General features: G+C 37.0%; 1 protein-coding gene across 4 annotated transcripts in view; it reads right to left on the bottom strand.

The window, feature by feature from the left end:
- LOC107670633 (glycosyltransferase-like protein LARGE2) overlaps window positions 1-19,394 on the bottom strand; it is a 134,315-nt gene that overhangs the window by 33,257 nt on the left and 81,664 nt on the right. For all 4 annotated transcript variants that reach the window (XM_016463303.1, XM_016463302.1, XM_016463300.1 and 1 more), the window contains one exon: window positions 10,798-10,894. The gene's annotated coding sequence lies outside the window, so the exon portion shown is untranslated. The remainder of the gene's footprint in view (window positions 1-10,797; window positions 10,895-19,394) is intronic.

Raw genomic sequence — 19,394 nt, 5'->3', positions numbered from 1 at the left:
CACTAATCACGCAACGCCGCGCATCTTATGTGATCCGCCGGAACTGCTTCAGTGGATGACAGTCAGCGGAAGTGAGAGAAAAGTGTTTATTACATTCAAAATATGGATATTTTTCTTACAAAAACTCATGGATTCGCTACAAGTGGCCTTTATTTATCCCCCGGAGCCGTCTGCGGCACGTTGATTATCAATGCGCGAGCTTTATTTGACGACTTGTGGACTGTTCAACTGCAACACCCGCTGAGTGCCATTAAACAGCTTGAAAGATCAAAGACAATTTTTAATATAACTCTGACTGGATTCAACACGTCTGAAAGAAGAAAGTCATATACACCTGGGATGCTTCGAGGGTAAGTAAAACACAAGCTAATTTTCGTTTTTGGGTGAACTAAGCCTTTAAAGAGGGAAATCAATGTGTAAACATCACTTATGTGTGAAGCTGGAGCTGTAAATGCAAAGCACACAATGCATATGTCATGTGAATTGTCTGCCAATCACTGGCTGCATTTTGAATGGTTAAATGGCAACTGAGATATCAAGCTGCACCATACACTATTATTTATTATTATTGTGAGACTGCTTAGCTGACTATCAGAGATGGTCATTCTTCCTTGACAATAAACCTGCACCTGCTTTGCCCTGCCTGAGTTGTACTGAGGATAAGATGACAGTTAAATTAATGTTTGAAAAGTTAACACCTCATGTTTTCTCCTCATTAAGGAAATAAAGGTCACTGGAGAAGGTGTGTGACAGTAAACCAAGACACCATGGAGGGAGATGGGACTAATCTATCACTCCAAGGGGAGTCCTGTGCATGAGGAGGAGGGGTGTGGTAAAATGAGGAGCATTGGGTTTCTGTAACAACTGTTTAAGACACACACACACACACACACACACACACACACACACAAACAACTGGCTTCAACTGATGATTCACTTCACCATACACAGTGGCTACTTAACGTTCCACCTTTTTTGTGGCCTTTTAGTTAAATTTTATTTGTAAATATATTGAGTGAATCTAATGAAAACATGCTCAGTTTATACTTCATACAAAAATCAAAAGAAGAAAATCTTTAAGATTATTTGAATTTTCTTGCATTGTGACATTATTTTGATGATAACTTTGCTCAAACATTCTCATCACCGTAATAAGTCTGGAATATTCTACAACCTGATAAAGTAAAAGTTCAGTAATTATGACAGAAATATATTACTATTCTACAGTAGAATGTACTTCTCAAAGTAATAATAATAATACAATTTATTCAAATATTATTTTATAGGGAATATCAGATAATATCATACATTATTGTCCACATTTTAATTTAAACATTAAACCTCAATTGTGCAGCATTTTGTCAAAAAAAATAAAAGGAATTGTTTAATTTTATTACATTTTAAAGCTTAATTAAATAATTAAAGTTTTATGCATTCATTTGATTTACCACTGTTTTTGATAATAGAATTTTATAAAATCATAAAACACAGAATCTAGAAACAATACACTGAATTTCTGAAAAGATAAAACACTTAATAACTTAAATAAATAGTTAATTGTTTTATGAATTAAATTCATAAAACAATTCATTCATTTTTTTAACCCATGGAATTTGGGTGTGTGGGGGGAATAAATAAATAAAATGGATTTCACAGGGCCTAGGGTAAATGTGCTTAATTGTCATGAAAATAATGTAACAATGCAAAAATATTAGATTTTTCTATTGTTTATTTTCATTACAGTTTAGCACATTTACATAATTCTCACTATGCGATAAAATAAGTCAGTTATAGATAAATAAATTCAAATTCACCATTTAAAAAAAGGAATTTGTTTTCAGTAATCAAAATATGATTTCTTATTGATTTATTTTAATTTTGGGATTCACAAATAGTAAGGAATAAACAGAACATGATGGAGGGAACCCAGCATTATAAAGCATAAATCATGAAACGACACAAGCTGAACTTGCATCACTTGCATGAGTGGCACCACCCAACGCGCTGGCGCATATGTGTTTACGGCTGCGACAGCTGCACATTTATAATCCTCGTGAACAAAATATCACAATCTCTGTGACGAATTCACTGAGAAATAATAGCTGTAGAAACCCAGAGCTTAGCATTTAAGGACTAATCTCCGGTTTAGTCATTGTGTGAGGGATAAACACTGAATCATCTGGAGAGTTTCCTCTGTTGTCCGCTACTATATTCACTAAAACATTCTGTCTGACACTTGCCGTATGAATTTTCTCACTATTTCACTTACATTCTTTTCATCAGTCTTTCTCTCTCCCCGGAATACAGACACCAGCACATTTTATGACTCATGGAGTCATGTAGGAAATGATGTTAACAATGCCAAACTGCAGTAAAAACACTCTCTAATCCTCCTGTCTGAGTGGGAACAAACTTGTGAGGGCCGTCAGGACAGAGGGCTTTGACGTCAAAACAACAAGAAATATAACACCTAGCCCACCACAGAGGATTTACAAGGGTCAAGAGGTCAAAAAGTCTCCAAAACAAGCAGCATTTTGCTTCCCTTGGATTTTCAATGGCTGGTGGGAACAGAATATTGCTTGAGGACCATGAGCTGTTGAGCGAAAATAATCGATACTGACACACGCAAGCACACACACATAAAGCTGATGGAAAAGTGACAATTTATTTAGTCCTGACAAAGTACTGGATGAGAAGCAGGAGAATAACAATAAAATAACACAGACAGCATCTTACCTCCGCTGAGTGAACTTAATGAGCTCGTCATACACCCACAGGTCCACACTAGAGTCTTATTATACTCTTAAACGAGACAAACCGTCACATTAAGCTAACGGCTTCATTATAAAGAAAAGAACGTCCTCTTTATGCCTATGTCTCTAATTGTACTAATCACACTAATTAAGAAAGCCGCTTTTTAAAAGGTTGACCATAGTTACCAAACTTGTTGCCATGGTGAGGGGGGAGGTATTATAAAAACTTAGCAGCTGATTGGCCAGCGCAGGTTTCCCACACTTTGAGTAATGAACCTCCAAGAATTTTCCATGAGTTATTCAGTCATGATTACTAGATATGGATTGTTGAAATATTCAAAAAATAATTTTATAGAAACTGCATATATATGTATGTATATGTATATGTATATGTATATATCTATATATATATATATATGTGTGTGTGTGTGTGTGTGTGTGTGTGTGTGTGCGTGTATAAATTGAATCCACACTGAAGTAAATTGAGCTGAATAATGACACTATTGCCTTTTTAAAGCTAAAATTGTATTTGTTTCATAATTTAAGAACATTAATACTATTACTGTGAAGCTGCTTTAAAATCTGCATTGTACAAATCGCCCTATTTAAAAAAAACTTGAATATTTTCATTTATTGTTAATTTTTTTTAAAGATATAAGTAATTTCTATACACTTTCCAAGCCTGGAGACTGCCATTTTAAAATTTCCTGTTATTTCTCATTTTTCCATGACCGTGGGAACCCTGCCAGGGATGGAGATGAAAATGCTGAACGTGCGCTCAATATGACAGTTGGAGATAGTTGTTATTAGTGTATGTTTTTAGTTATTGGCACCGTGATTCTCCTGAGCTTCTCACGCCCCACAAATAAAGGGTCAAAGTTCATATGTAGCTGAGGGGTGTTGAGCGTGTGAGAAATTTCTGTGGTGAAGCCATCCATTAGCTCAACATCCCTTTCATTAGCTACATCTGACCTTTAACCCTTACTGCTTGAGGATAAAGAGGTCAGAAGCATCGTAGTATCAATAACTGTAATCCATGCACATTAGAAAAACGTGCCTGTGGCGACATTTCTGCAAAATACTATTACGTTGCTTCTTTCATGTTTCCAGTGAATGGCACTTATAAGCATGATTAGTTTTATCCAAAAAAAGATCATGTGAATCTGGCGATGTTTTATTAGGTTAGCTGGTGTATGTATGGTGGCAGTTCAGAAATTAAATGTGATCAAAAAGCCAACCCATGCTCCATGGATAAATGTGCCTGTGCCAATGTTTCTGCAAAATTGTATAACGTCACTTCTTGCACGTTTCGCAACACTGTCAATGTGAAATGTCCAGTCAGTGGCATTAAATGACAGATGAATATGAATCTGGCCATTTTTATTATGCTGGCTGTTGTATGTATCGTGGCAGTTCATAAATTAAATGTCTGGTGAATTGCGGTTAAAAGGTTATTGCTCTTTCCCATTAAAACATAGCATACCACCTAAACCCGACCCTAAACCTAACTGATAGTACTAAGAAAAGCAGACATGAGATAAAAACACATTTGCTGATGCAATCATGTAATTTTAGCTTGTTTCTTCAAGTATTTGAGCTGTTTTATTGTTACTTGTGTTTCACGGGACTCGTACCCGCTTTGTACCAGGTGAGCTTCCAAGCAAGTTTACTACATCAGAAAAACCATACACAGAGATTTTTATGTAATGCAAACATGAAAAGTATTAGATTACATATCAAAAATGTGTTTTGAGGTCATAACATAATATTGTGCTTGAAACTATGTGAAAATGTAAGTCTTTATTAATCTATAATTTGCCCCTTTAATCATAATTTCTGGGGAAATGAATAAAAGCTGTTGGTGTTTTACTGCCACTATTGTTCATTTCAGCTGAAAATGGCAGTGAATTGTATTTCTAGATACGTTTTTGAAGTTTTGCAAAAATGTAGGTAGAGGCAATACAGAGTTCTGGCATGAAACTCTAGATGGCGCAGTCCGATAGGTCTAACTCAATCTGACCAAATTACATCATCACATGGCACAGCTGATTGGTTCTTTCCTGTATCGGTAGCCAATGAGCTCGCTGCTCAACATTCAAATATAAGACTAGTGCTTGCCGTAGCAGTTGCAACTTGTTTCAGAAACCCTCCACCTTCCCCAGCTCCACCTGTATAGATCTACTACGAGGTGATTCATGTATGCTATATGGGGGTTATTTCATGTACTATGTTATATTTGCAGCAGCAATATTTCTTACATGCTCACAGCAGTGGATGTATTGGCAGTAGCAAGTCTCTGTACTTGCTCTGCCACAGTAGCAGCAGCGTAGCAGATCTATTCCGCCAAGACCAAGTACATTAACATTGTCATGTATATTACCATGCCAATCCAAAGAGTTGTCATGACAGAACTACATTTTTGTCATATTAAGCAAGGTTCATCTCCTGACTTCATGTCCACTAGTCAGGGCTCCCAGGGTCATGGAAAAAAAATAGGGAACTACAATTTCCGAAGCAAAAAAAAAATTAATCTGAGGCTGTCTAAGGCAGATTTCTGAGGTGTTCTCAACAGCAGCCTGGGAAAGGTATTCAAACCACCAGCACCTGAACAAAGAATATGACTGTGGCTGTGAAGGCTTTTGAAAGGTCTGCAGTGCTAACACCTCACTTCCAGGCCTGTAGCTCTGCTGGACATCTGCTGTGACCTTCTGAGAATTAATCATGACCACTTATGCAGAGTATCTTTTGTTCTGGTCCCAGATGGTGTGGTGCAAGATTCAATCAGACTACATGGGCTTCACAGCAAAAGTCGATGGACACATTCACAAGCTGTTTAAAAAGTCTATTGTATAGAATGAGTCGGCAGTCTCGAAGGTCAGAGGACTTTCCATCTCATCCTGAGTAGACCTTAATCTATATTCTTATGCATTAATTTTCCACAAAGAAAAGCTAAAGCTGCTCCTACATAACAAAAGTGTTTTGAACCTGGGAGTTTGCGCAAGCAGCCTGGCCTTCAACTTGGTAAATAGACAGCAGATTGTGAGCGGGGGAACTGCCAATATTGTTTTCGCCCAGATCTTGGGTTCACTAACTATCTATCTACTGAGATGCCACTTCTCTGGCTGCTGAGACTAACTCCTCTCTTTAAATCTTCTCGATCTCACTATCCAGCCGAGGCATCCATGTCTCCCAGTTTCATAGCCCACAAAATAGCAGGAGGCTTCATGCACTCACTTCCCCTGACAGTAAACACACCCACGTTCACGGAAGCAGCACATGCATATCAATAACAAACACTGAGCTTATTCTGCATCTGTGACATCATTTAACCTTCCTTTGCATTATTCATGAGTCTGTTTGCACATAAAAAATACGAATCGAATAAAACCGAGGAGGAGCTGTCATGTCTCACACTGTCATCTCTCATTTACAAACAGCATCTCTAATTCTCTTTCACCACTACACGTCGATAACACACACACACACACACTCGTGCTCAGATTTTGAAGGATTTTACTGGATCTCACAGGAGCCAGTTAGCATTATCAGGAACACCAAATATGAAAGCTTTTTTGGATGCCATCTTGTGTTTGAGGATACATTACTGGGCATGATATGATTTCTAATGAAGAAAAAATCATATACAAGGACAAAAAAAAAAAAATACAGAACAAAAACAGACATTACAGTCGTCTTTAAAATAACCTAATTCACTGGACCAAAACTTGAAACAAGTTTCTTTGTACGTTAAGGTCCCTGACCTAATTTTTCATCCATTGTAGTTGCAACGGTGTCTCAGTCAACTTTCTATAACACTTATTTTTTGTTGGAATCCAGCTTTTATTTAACTAATAATAATAATAATAATAATAATAATAATAATAATAATAGTAATAATTGATAATTAATATTGTTGATTTATTGTTATTGGTATATAAATTAAGTTTTTTTTAATTAGCCATACTGAATTTATAATTATCATTATTACATTTTCTGTCATTATTATTATTATTATTATCTTATTATTTTATTTGTTGTTGTTGTTATTGTTTTTATTATTATTTCTATAAAATGAATAGAATTCAATAAAATAATAGAAATTCTTCTTATTCTTCTTAATAATAATAATAATAATAATAATACAACAGCAATATGTATTTCTGTGGCTCAGCTGGCACTGGGGAAGGCATCAGCAACACCAAGGATGAAAGTGTCTGCCAAATGCATAAAAATATTTTATACAATATTGTTGTTGTCTATAATTTGATCAGAGATGCATTTTAGGCCAACAGTGATAAATTTAAACAAATTATGATAAAGGATGACAGCAGAAGCCTTGGCTAAATCCCTGTAGGCCACTATTTATTTTCAGTAGGTAGGGTTAACAGGGTGTCAACAGATCATGTGGTGTCTATGAGGCCTGCAGGTGAGGAAATGCAGAATTTTTTTCCCTATTCCTCTACCTTCTAAAGGGGGCACAAAGAGTTTTTTTTTTCTCTGGATGAAAAGTGGGAGTGTGTTGTACTGAAGTGTCTACTCCAGGGCACTGAGAGCTTTCCATTAAGGGAGCATGAATCACAGTGTGTTCCCCTCCTCTTCACCGCCCTTCAAAACAAAGTGATCTCCAGTAGGCTCATCTGAACTAGCTACTAGTGCAATCTCTCATTCTGTCAGAGACAGCTCTGCTCCACACCAGCACGGCCCTGGGACAGTCTTTACCGCTTGCATCTGCCACGCTTATCCGAGTTTTGCTGCCGAAGGCCTAAGCAATCCAATTCAGCGTTGAAAGAGAACACCACCAAGTATTAACACAGGGTGTACCGGCGGGAGACTGGGATAAAAGTTATTTTAACAACTAGAAATGGCTATAAAACACCATAAAAGAGCATATCCTGTTTTGATCCTTAAGGCCTCAGAGATTGAAGGAGATTTATCTGGTCCATTTTATAGAAGGCCTATTCTGTGATAGAGCAAAAGGATCTGCTGACGTACACACGAAGGTGAAAGGTCAGAGCAGGATGAAGTCAGGCTGGAATATGACGTCAAAGAACTTGTGAGCTAATGTTTTTACTAAGCTTCTTACCTATCGTCATGGTTTTTCTAGACAAAATTTAAAAATAAATGGAGAGCAAATGAAACCTTCCCCTAAAAAAAATCTCATATCTATCTCCTCAGAGACTGAACTCCACAATATATATATATATTTTTTTTATCAAATTCTTCCAAGTAAGTCTTCGCCAAATGATCTGAGCTATGCTAATTATATAGCTTTATACTCTTACTTTAAGTAATAAAACACAAAATAAAAGTTTTTACATCAAAGTTTTTACCATATATGATCTGGGTTGTGCTATCAACAAAATCTGATAGCCTACATTATGTAAATATCGTCTCAGTTGTGACTATTTTCATTTCTGAGATATAAACTTGAGGCAAAGTTGATACTGGCATGACAAATAACTGCAAGTCTCCTCAGCTATGGAAGAGCAAGCACTGTGCACTTTCCTCCGGGAACCAGCAAGACTTCTAGCTTCATCAGAAAAACCAGCTTCACCAGCTAAGTTTTACAGTACACGTAAACAACATGGTCTTTCTGGTGAAATATGTCATTTCTGGAGGTCTTTCTGGTTCCCAGAGAAAATTTGTATTGCTCAGAGGTTGATCTTCCATTACCAGCTCTAACCCACACACACCAACCTGGACCAGCATGGAAATCCATGCTAAGCTGCATTTATCAGCAGGGTTCTCTGCCCCCTCTCAGGAGCCTTTAATGTTTCTCAGCCTCCTCGAAGCCAAGGGCAGCCTGTTAGCACACGCTAATTCTCTAGCAACCTGCCTACACACAAACCGTCAGCATCAGTCATGTTCCAGCACAAAAAGAATCACTGTGTTCCTTTTGATGAATCAAACACCACATTTGCAACAGATGAACTGTCAGCTGCTTCTAATGCATCAGCGCTCAACATTTCGATATCCACTTCTTCCTGAAAGCGGATGTAACATGAACTCCAATCCAGAAGATGCTACGGCTTGACCTGACAGATCCTCTAGAGCCTGATAGCAAAGCACCCAAAAGCCATTATCACAGATAAAACTAAATAATGCGTAACAATCAATATTTCATGAGCTCGGCTAATGCACCCTCTTAAATGGTCCAGTTGCACGGATTGTTTGTTTGTGGTTATAAAATTATATAAGTGTGCATCTCTGCCCTTTAGATGGGAAAACATAACATGTAAGTGAGTTGTTTAGGGCTTTAGCATTACAGTGATTTGTTTCCCTGACAACCACTTAAGGAAGGACGATGGTGAGCTTGATTCTGGGCAAATAAACTGTGGCTTTATTTAACATTTGCTGAACTGACATGGCATCATTTTTTTTTTCATCATCTGTATGTGTTAAGGCCCTTTTGCATGACTCATGTCAGAGCTTCAACACATCTCTCGACACAAACATCGTGTGCTACTTTGACCTCCACATGAAAAGCTTTGCAGATCAAATCATGCTGTGCTGCTAAGTAAGATGTGTGGACACAAAGACTTGAACATAGACTACAAAAAGAGTAAGCATTTTAGAGTTTAGAAATGGGGAAAGGCTTGCCGATTGATCTGAAAGATTGCAGAAAGTGAAAAAGGTATGCCTTAACATTGTGTCGTACAAAATTAGCAACTGGCAACTAAATCACTTACCATTAACTTGTAGGAAGTACAAAATCAAACCAAACTGTTTACTGTGTATATCTTCTAAAAAAAACTTTAACAATCAGAAGAAATGTCTAGCTGAAATGAACACTTTTGAACTTTTGTTCCTTATCACACAAATTTTGATTACAGGGGCAGATTATTGATTAATAAAGACATATTGTTGTGCAGTATCTTCCATGAGTACTATGCTATCACCTCAAAACACTTTTATCATAGTTCATGATTTGTAAAGTAATGCATTTTAATGCGCATCACATAACCAGCTCCGTATGTCTGCCTTTTCCAATGCAGTAAACTTGCTCAGTAGCGCACCTGGTACAGCATTGCACTTGCAATGGCACAATATGTGCATGCGTAATAAAAAGTTGGCACAGTCATGTTTATCTGTTTTGAGGAAAATTTAACATGCTTTTTACCACCAATCACTGGTCCGTTGCCTTTTAAACTGCCACTTAGCATGCAAGAAGCAATGCAATAGAATTTCTGCAAAAATACAGACACTGGAATATTTTTCATGAGCCTGGGTTCAAAGGATTCCTGGAAAAAATGTTGGTAATAAGCACAATGCGATCTTCTTATTCACAGGTGCCATTTTCCAGATAGAGAGAGACTGGCTCATCTTGCATTTCTGTGATTGACACAATGACAGTGTTGTTCTGATTATCTCAATTATGCAAGGAAAACAGCTAAATAATCCCTTTGTCACTAGGACAAAAATATATATTTAAGAATAAAAAAATAATACTATTAATAATATTCCCTGGCCTGAACATCACACTTTAAGGTCCAATTCTTGCTATTAACAAACCATTAACTATGATGTTTGCCTCAATAAACTCCTAATTTGCTTCTTATTAATAGTTAGTAAGGTAGTTGTTAAGTTTAGGTATTTGGTAGGATTACGGATATAGAACATGGTCATGAAGAATAAGTGCTTTATAAGCACTAATAAACAGCCAATATGTTAATAATAGGCATGCTAATCAGCAACTAGTTAATAGTGAGAATTGGTCCCTATGCTAAAATGTTATCTTATTTTTTTCAATGCATCCACCATTGGCAGTTTGAACCTTAGTGTATCTAGATGCATACGATCAGTTTCCATCCATCTTGTTCATTTTCATGCCAACACTGCCCACATAATCATGTAAATTGTCCAGTAATCTTTGGCTGTGCTTCAAAAGGTCAGCAGCCAATGGGGTTAAAGTATTTGAATCTCACAATGCTAGACCTGCGCACAACATGATGCTTCACTAGATATAATCAAAACAATCTATGGGAAAAGGCCTTCAGAATAATATTTCAGATAATAAAAAAATAAACCTCCACTGATGACTCACCAGAATGCGTCCTGGAAGCTCTATGATGCAGAGGAGATGTGTTTGCTGACAGACTGAGTAATCACTGAAAAACCTTTACTTTCAACCTTTCTGAAACCTGTAACAAAAGGTAAGAAACACTGTTAGACAGATTTTCAACCTTATATGTCACATTAAATATGGAACTTCTGATGTACTTAAAATATTACATAAAACGAGGCTACAATGTAACTCGGGTGCAAAGGTGAACTCAATGTATCCGCTCCCGCACACACCTACGGTACATTTGAAAAACAAATCTTTTGGAGCCTAAAAATCAAGAGATACATTTCAAGTGCTTAAATATGCTGTTTTAAAGCACCTCAGTTTGTTTGGATGCAACTTAACAAGTACGATTATTGATATTCATTGAGGTTGACTTAAATAAAGGTCAAACCCAGGACCGTGCGTTGAACAAATCATGAGTTGATACAGCATCTGTGCTCTGCGGGAGTTGTCCTTTCAGCACGTAGCTCTGACTGACAGGCTTGTTTGGCTGTAAATTAAACGGGCTTTATCTCTCACTGTTTCTCTCCATACAGAGACATATTGTGTCCTCCTACCCACAACAAAAGCCTGTTGAACTGAGGATAGCACATCTCAGCGCTCCAGCTGAGAAAGCGTGATCAGCGTGCAGGCCAGAGACTGTATAAGAAAGAGGAGATGGACCACTTGCACAAAAATCAAAGGGGGATTCGTAGTGCTCAGTATGGCAACTGTAGGAATGCTGGGCTGGTTAGAGCTGGTTTGGTATTAGTCTATCCTAACAATGCTATTTACCAGCAAAGCTTGGTCAGCTGACCTGAAGGAAGTCCCGCTGGTTAAGCTGAGCTAATTAATACACAAAATATAGTTTGAAGAATGTTTTATTCATACATTGAACGCCAATGAGGTTCAATGTTGTTTGGGGCTTCAAAATATCTTTTTGTATTTCTTTTTGTTTGGAACTGATTGGTTGTAGGCCTCATTGTGAACTTGTTTTCTTTCAGTTAGCTCAGGTTTTGTGTCTTTTTTTTCCTCTTTGGAACTGATTGATGATAGGCCTCAAAGATCTGAGCTTATGAACCTCAGTTTAAAACCTATGCAAATTGAAAAAAATCAAAAAGTTCACAAAAATATTGGATCCAATATTTGGTAATAATATATCATAATAAGAAATTTACAAGCAATTTTAAGTGCAAGGAGGTGGTAAAAAAAAAAGTACAAAAATGATCAATGTTTGGGGTAAGTTGTTATATATTATTTATGAGCAAAGTCAGGAACACAATATGAGGGCTAACTTAAATTTAAACCAGGGTTCCTCAAATCTTGCCCTGGAGGGCCAATGCACTGCAGAGTTTAGCTCCAACCCTGATCAAACTCAAATACCTGTGATTTTCTATTGATCCTGAAGACATTGATTAGCGTGCTCAGGTGTGTTTGATTAGGGTTAGAGCTAAACTCTGCAGAAAGTGGATCTCGTGGGCCAGATTTGAGGATCCCTGATTCAAACTATACTACATTTTCATTTACCTGGAAATAACATGCATTCAAGTGTGAAAACAGCGCAATCAGTTCACATATGTGACCCTGGACCACAAAAGCAGTCTTAAGTCGCTGGGGTATATTTGTAGCAATAGCCAAAAATACATTGTATGGGTCAAAATTATTGATTTTTCTTTTATGCCAAAAATCATTAGGATATTAAGTAAAGATCATGATCCATGAAGATATTTTGTAAATTTCCTACTGTAAATATATTAAAACTTAATTTTTGATTAGTAATATGCGTTGATAAGAACTTCATTTGGACAACTTTAAAGGCAATTTTCTCAGTATTTTGATTTTTTTGCACCCTCAGATTCCAGATTTTCAAATAGTTGTATCTCTGCCAAATATTGCCTAACAAACCATACATCAATGGAAAGCTTGTTTATTCAGCTTTCAGGCGATGTATAAATCTCAATTTCGAAAAATTTACCCTTATGACTGGTTTTGTGGTCATGGTCACATATTCGTATATTCTTTTAAATACAATTATTTACATAATATTCCAAGTACTCTTTTTAAAAGCATGCAAATTGTAGTTCTTTTTTTCACAATTGTTATAGCACTGACTAATGTGGCATATTTAGACACAAAATGCTACAGCATAAAGACATAGGGCCGAACATAATGTCTATATCAACAGACGGATGGTCTTTAGTCCAGGAATGCTATTAAAACTGAATATCTGACATTCTGAACCTGGGTCTGTGAAACACACATCACATGAGCCTTAAAATTACAGCCAAAATTCCAAGATTCTGATCAGAGGACAAGGTTCTTGGGGAGGGACGTGACAGTCTGTGGCCTGTGATGCTTGTGCACAGCAAACTGAGGTAGTCTGTGGGGTTATTCTAAGTCCTTTGTGACTCTTAATTGCAGTGCTGCCACTCCAGTTTGTGTCCAAACAACATAATAAGGGGTCATTACGAGACCAGAGTGGAAAATAATGGAAGAGTCATTAAAGTCTGAGGGAAGCGATATCTCTCCACAGTGTGGGGGGACAGGTAGTCTATTGCCCTGAGGAGATTACCAAAATGAGGAAGAGTGTCTCTGCCAAATGCTACATTCACACACACACAATGTTGTGGACTGACTGACCATCATCACACACTGACCAAACCTAAGCATATTAAGGTTTGAGATATGGTGATGCAGTATACTTTTGTAAATACATTTGATATAAATTACTATGTTTTCATTTATATAAATGTGTATATAATACATCTATGGGTATAGAAAATATAATTTAATATAATATGTCATATTTGAAAGCCCTAAATGAGTGAGAAATGTCTAGGCCTCTTACTATCACTTATGGCCATTTATTTTTATCAAGAATACAGTAAAACAGTAATATTGTGAAATATTATGACAATTTAAAATAACTTTTTAAATTTTAAAATAATTTAAAATGTAATTTAATTATGTGATGGCAAAGCTGAATTTTCAGCATCATTACTCCAGTCTTCAGGGTCACATGATCTTTCAGAAATCATTCTAATGTGCTGATTGTTGGCGATTTTAATATCCATGTAGATAAGGAAAAAGATGCATTGGGATCAGCATTTTTAGACATTCTAAACTCTATTGGGGTTAGACAACAAGAGTCAGGACCTACTCATTGTCATAACCATACTTTAGATTTAATACTATCACATGGAATTGATGTCGATGGCATTGACATTCTGCAGCAGAGTGATGATATCTCAGATCATTATCTAGTCTCGTGTATACTACATTTATCTAGCTGCAAAATTCAACTCCTTGTTACAAATATGGTAGAACCATCACTTCTACAACAAAAGTCTGCTTTGTAAATAATCTTCCAGATTTGTCTCAATTCCTCAGCATATCCAATAGCTCAGAAAAACTTGATGGTGTAACAGAAACTATTGACTCTCTCTTTTCTAGCACTTTAGACACGGTCATCCTTTATGCTTAAAGAAGATTAAGGAAAACAGTCCGACACCATGATATAATGAGCACACTCGTGCCCTAAAGAGAGCAGCCTGGAAAATGGAGCGCAGCTCGGACAAAACTAAACTTTTCGTATTTCGTATTGCATGGAGGGAAAGTACTTCTACATACAGAAAAGCCTTAAAGACTGCCAGATCTGCTTACTTTTAGACTCTTTCAGAATAAAACAAACACAACCCCAGGTATTTATTCAATACAGTGGCTAAATTAACAAAACATAAAACATCAGCAGGTGCAGACATTTCCTAACAGCACAGCAGTAATGACTTTATGAACTACTTTACTACCAAGATCGATGCTATTAGAGATAAAATTATAATCATGCAGCCATCAGCTACAGTATTGCATCAGACAGTGCACTATAGATTCCCTGAGGAACAATTCCACTCATTCTCTGCTATAGGACAGGAAGAATTGTATAAACTTGTTAAATCATCTAAACCAACAACATGTATGTTAGAACCTATACCATCTAAGCTACAAAAAAAGAGGTGCTTCCAGAAGTCATAGATCCTCTTCTGAATATCATTAATTCATCATTGTCATTAGGATATGTTCCAAAAACATTAAAAAAAAATACAACTTGTATACCATCTAAGCTACAAAAAAAGAGGTGCTTCCAGAAGTCATAGATCCTCTTCTGAATATCATTAATTCATCATTGTCATTAGGATATGTTCCAAAAACATTAAAAAAAAATACAACTTGATCCAGGAGAATTAGTTAATTACAGACCGATCTCAAATCTCCCTTTTCTGTCTAAGATACTAGAAAAGGTAGTCTCCCTACAACTATGTTCTTTCTTAGAGAAAAATGGCATCTGTGAGGATTTCTAGTCGGGATTTAGTCCGTATCATAGTACAGAGATGGCTCTCATCAGAGTAACAAATGACCTGCTCTTATCATTCGATTGTGGTTGTATCTTTCTATTAGTGATACTGGATCTTAGCGCTGCATTTAACACTATCGACCACAACATTCTTTTGAATAGACTAGAAAATTATGTTGGCATTGGTGGAATTGCATTGGCATGGTTCAAATCATACTTATCTGACCGCCATCAATTCGTAGCAGTGAATGAAGAAGTATATTGTTCACAAGTGCAGTATGGAGTACTACAAGGCTCAGTACTAGGACCGTTGCTTTTCACGCTTTACATGCTACCCTTGGGAGATACCATCAGGAAACATGGTTAGCTTTCACTGTTATGTTGATGATGCTCAGCTCTATATTTCTTCTCGGTCCGACAAAACATACCAATTCACAAAACTAACAGAATGTATAGCTGATATTAAAAAGAAAACTGGATGACTAGTAATTTCCTACTGCTAAATTCTGAAAAAAAACAGGTGTTCATTATCGGACCAAAATCCTCTGCATGTAATCTAGAACACTGTCTAACACTTGATGGCTGTGCTGTCAATTCTTCGTCATCATTTAGGAACCTAGGTGTGCTATTTGATAGCAACCTTTCCTTTGAAAGTCATGTTTCTAGCATTTATAAAACAGCATTTTTCTATCTTAAAATATATCAACATCATCAGTTAGGAACCTAGGTGTGCTATTTGATAGCAACCTTTCCTTTGAAAGTCATGTTTCTAGCATTTATAAAACAGCATTTTTCTATCTTAAAATATATCAAAATTACGACCTATGCTCTCAATGTCAAATGGAGAAATTTTAATTCATGCGTTCATGACCTCAAGGTTAAATTATTGTAATGCTTTATTGGGTGGTTGCTCTGAGCACTTAATAAACAAACTCCAGCTGGTGGAAGTATGACCATATCAGCCCAGTTCTGTCAACTCTGCACTGGCTCCCTATTAAACATCATATGCATTTTAAAATCTTGCTAATTACTTATAAAGCCCTGAATGGTTTAGCACCTCAGTACTTGAACGAGCTCTTATCACATTATAGTCCTTCACGTACACTGCGATCTCAAAACTCTGGGTATTTGATAATACCTAGAATTTCAAAATCAACTGCGGGCAGCAGATCCTTTTCCTATTTAGCGCACATAATCTGGAACAATCTACCTAGCATTGTTTGTGAGGCAGACACACTCTGTCAGTTTAAATCTATATTAAAGACCCATCTCTTTAACCTGGCATACACATAACACACAATCACTTTTCTATAATTCAAATCCGTTAAAGGATTGTTAGGCTGCATTAATTACGTCAACCGGAACTGGGAACACTTCCCATAACACCCGATGTACTTGTTACATCGTAAGAAGAATGGCATCTAAGCTAATATTAGTCGGTTTTATTCTTATTTTGAGGTCACCGTAGCCACCTAGATCCAGTCCATATCTAGATCAGATGGTCACTGCAGTCACCTGGATCCAGTCCGTATCCAGTCCAGATGGTGGATCAGCACCTAGTGACGACCTGAAATTCAGCGGAGACCGTGTTAACTAGATGAACCCTAGAGACAGATCCCCTGTGAAGGCCTCGTCGGCCATCGGCTCAAGACCACGAGAACCAGAAGAGTCCTCTGCTCAATCTGACGTGCATTGCAGCCTGGAATCAAACCACACCATGCTGGTTTCATCTGGCCAGAGGAGAATTGGTCCCCCGACTGAGCCTGGTTTCTCCAAAGGTTTTTTTTTCTCCATTTCTGTCACCAATGGAGTTTTGGTTCCTTGCCACTGTCGCCTTTGGCTTGCCTAGTTGATGACACAATTTCTGGCAACATTGCCGACTTGACTGCAGAGACACTTTTGTAAGAGAACTGAACTGAGCTGGACGATGACATTACTGAATCAACAATGAACTGACTTTAACTGATAAAAGTTTTCTATTGTCCTCTTGATTTATCAGCACACATTTTCCTATTTAACACTATAAAGCTGCTTTGACACAATCTGTATTGTATAAAGCGCAATATAAATAAAGGTGACAACTTGACTTGATTTGCTGCTTAATAAACATTTATTATTATTATCAGTGTTGAAAATAGTTGTGCAGCTTTGTATTATTATTATTTTTTTATTTTTTTATATGAAATGCCTTTACTGTCACTTTTGATCAGTTTAATGCATCCTTGCTGAAATAATAACGTATTAAATTATTAAAAAAAAAAAAACTTTTTGAATTGTATAGTGCATGCAGATAAGGGCAGACAAAGTAGAAGAAAAAAAAACACAAATAGGGAGACAATTTCATGCATTGCTCTGGAGAACCATTCCAGGTATGCATACAGTGGCATGCCGGGGTCTAATCTCCAGTCATCAGCATTGAACGAAGCAGTCTATCATCCAATCAAAAGACCTGATTCTGTTAGTGACCTACCATAACTGCTCCTATCCATCAAATCAATCTTAAGTCAATCAACGAGTTGCCATGGCAAATGAAACTCCAGCAGCTGGTGTGTGTGTGTGTGTGTGTGTGTGTCACACAGCTCTGCCCCATATTATGCCAACACATGCTCTCAATCCAAGACATCTCAGTGTGGAATACATTAGAGAGGCAGAGGTCAGGCAAACAGACTCTAATCAGATAAGCTGGCCTGCCACTAAGCTAACTAAATAGCTGGGAACTACAACAACTTCTTGGTTCCTCAGGGCTCTTCCTCACTGGATAACTTTAGCTTTGTTCCAAAACCTAATGAGCTGCCTACCTTAGCATTTTAAGATAACTAGGCATACATCGAATGCTAAAGCTGTTCCAGTTAGGCTCCACAGTAATGATGACTAAGAAACCTTCACAAAGAAACCAATCTTTAACTACATGTAATGGCCTTTAATTTCTTTAATATATTATCTACTTAAAAGTATCTCTATACTTTTAAGATTTGAAGTACATTACAAGTTTACATTCAATACAATGAAGTGCAATTCTTTTTCACAAGGGTCAATATGCCTACCAACGCCTTATATTCAAAACCATTGTGCTCCGTCTAGCCATTTTTAAAGAACAAATCCTGTTTAAACTGACCCTCAAAAGGCAGTTGCCTACAGTATGTACTGTGCTGTAGGTAGACAGCAAGGATTCTTGCTACGATTTTATAACAGAACTATAATATTCAGATTATAAATGAGTAATAATGAATGTGAGATAATTACAACATATCATGGCTTGAACACCCCTTACGTTTCTTTGAATTAGCCCCTGCTATTTGCAGCTGCGATGGAAGGAAATTGCATGAAAAGAAAGACGACAACAACAAAAAAAATGCTCCCGTGAATAATGCTAAACAACAAATGACAGCCCCGGCCTTCAAGTAGAACAATAATACCATTATTAGATAACGGGCTGTTCTCTTTTCAAGACTGACCCTCGGGTTAATGAACGTATCTGCATCGCTTTATGCACCATTACATGGCTTTATCTTCCCACGGCACTAATGCGATTCACGACAAAACTCAATGAAGAGATGTGCCAAAGCAGCAGCCTACACCACCCCTGAAATGACTGTCATGACTTTATCCTGCAAGGCATAAAAAATACTGAAATAATGAAGATCAGTAGCGCAAAAGGTACAACTGAGCTTGGGGGTAAACAGAAGTTTTCTGCCATTTTGTCAAGACCTCCGTGCACTTATTATGGAATATTGTCATCAATGAAAGCATCTGAACATTTTTGAAGTGGAATGAACATGAGCCATCCCCCATATTTCCTTTTGAAATAACATCACAAGCAGATGAAGGTGACATTGCTCTGTGTGAAACTCAGTTCTCAGGAACAGTATAGAGAATATCAATTTTCTGTAATTTAAAAAGATTTTTAATCCTGATTTCACCTGAAATCTGGCCTACAACATCTCGCTGTGCTTTGATGATGGAAGAAAATATATATCTGAGCTGTAAAATCTGATTGCACAAGGCACCTTCAATGCTGTTATAAAATAGCCGATATACACACATCTGTGATCAGTTGAATTTTATATCAGTGTGCTCTGTTGCAACCATAGGCAGCCTACAGCTAAGCTAACGATCCTGATCATTAATGATATCTGATCAGTGGTTTCTATTGATTTACTTGGATGAATAAGTGTTTGTTATGATTATTCTTATTAATAAATGTAATTATTTATTGAATGTTGGTGTATTTAAAAAAATGCATTCT

This window comes from Sinocyclocheilus anshuiensis, unplaced genomic scaffold, assembly GCF_001515605.1.
Source record: "Sinocyclocheilus anshuiensis isolate Anshui unplaced genomic scaffold, SAMN03320099.WGS_v1.1 scaffold140, whole genome shotgun sequence".
Classification (NCBI taxonomy): Eukaryota; Metazoa; Chordata; class Actinopteri; order Cypriniformes; family Cyprinidae; genus Sinocyclocheilus; species Sinocyclocheilus anshuiensis.
This window is presented reverse-complemented; position numbering and strand designations above follow the sequence as displayed.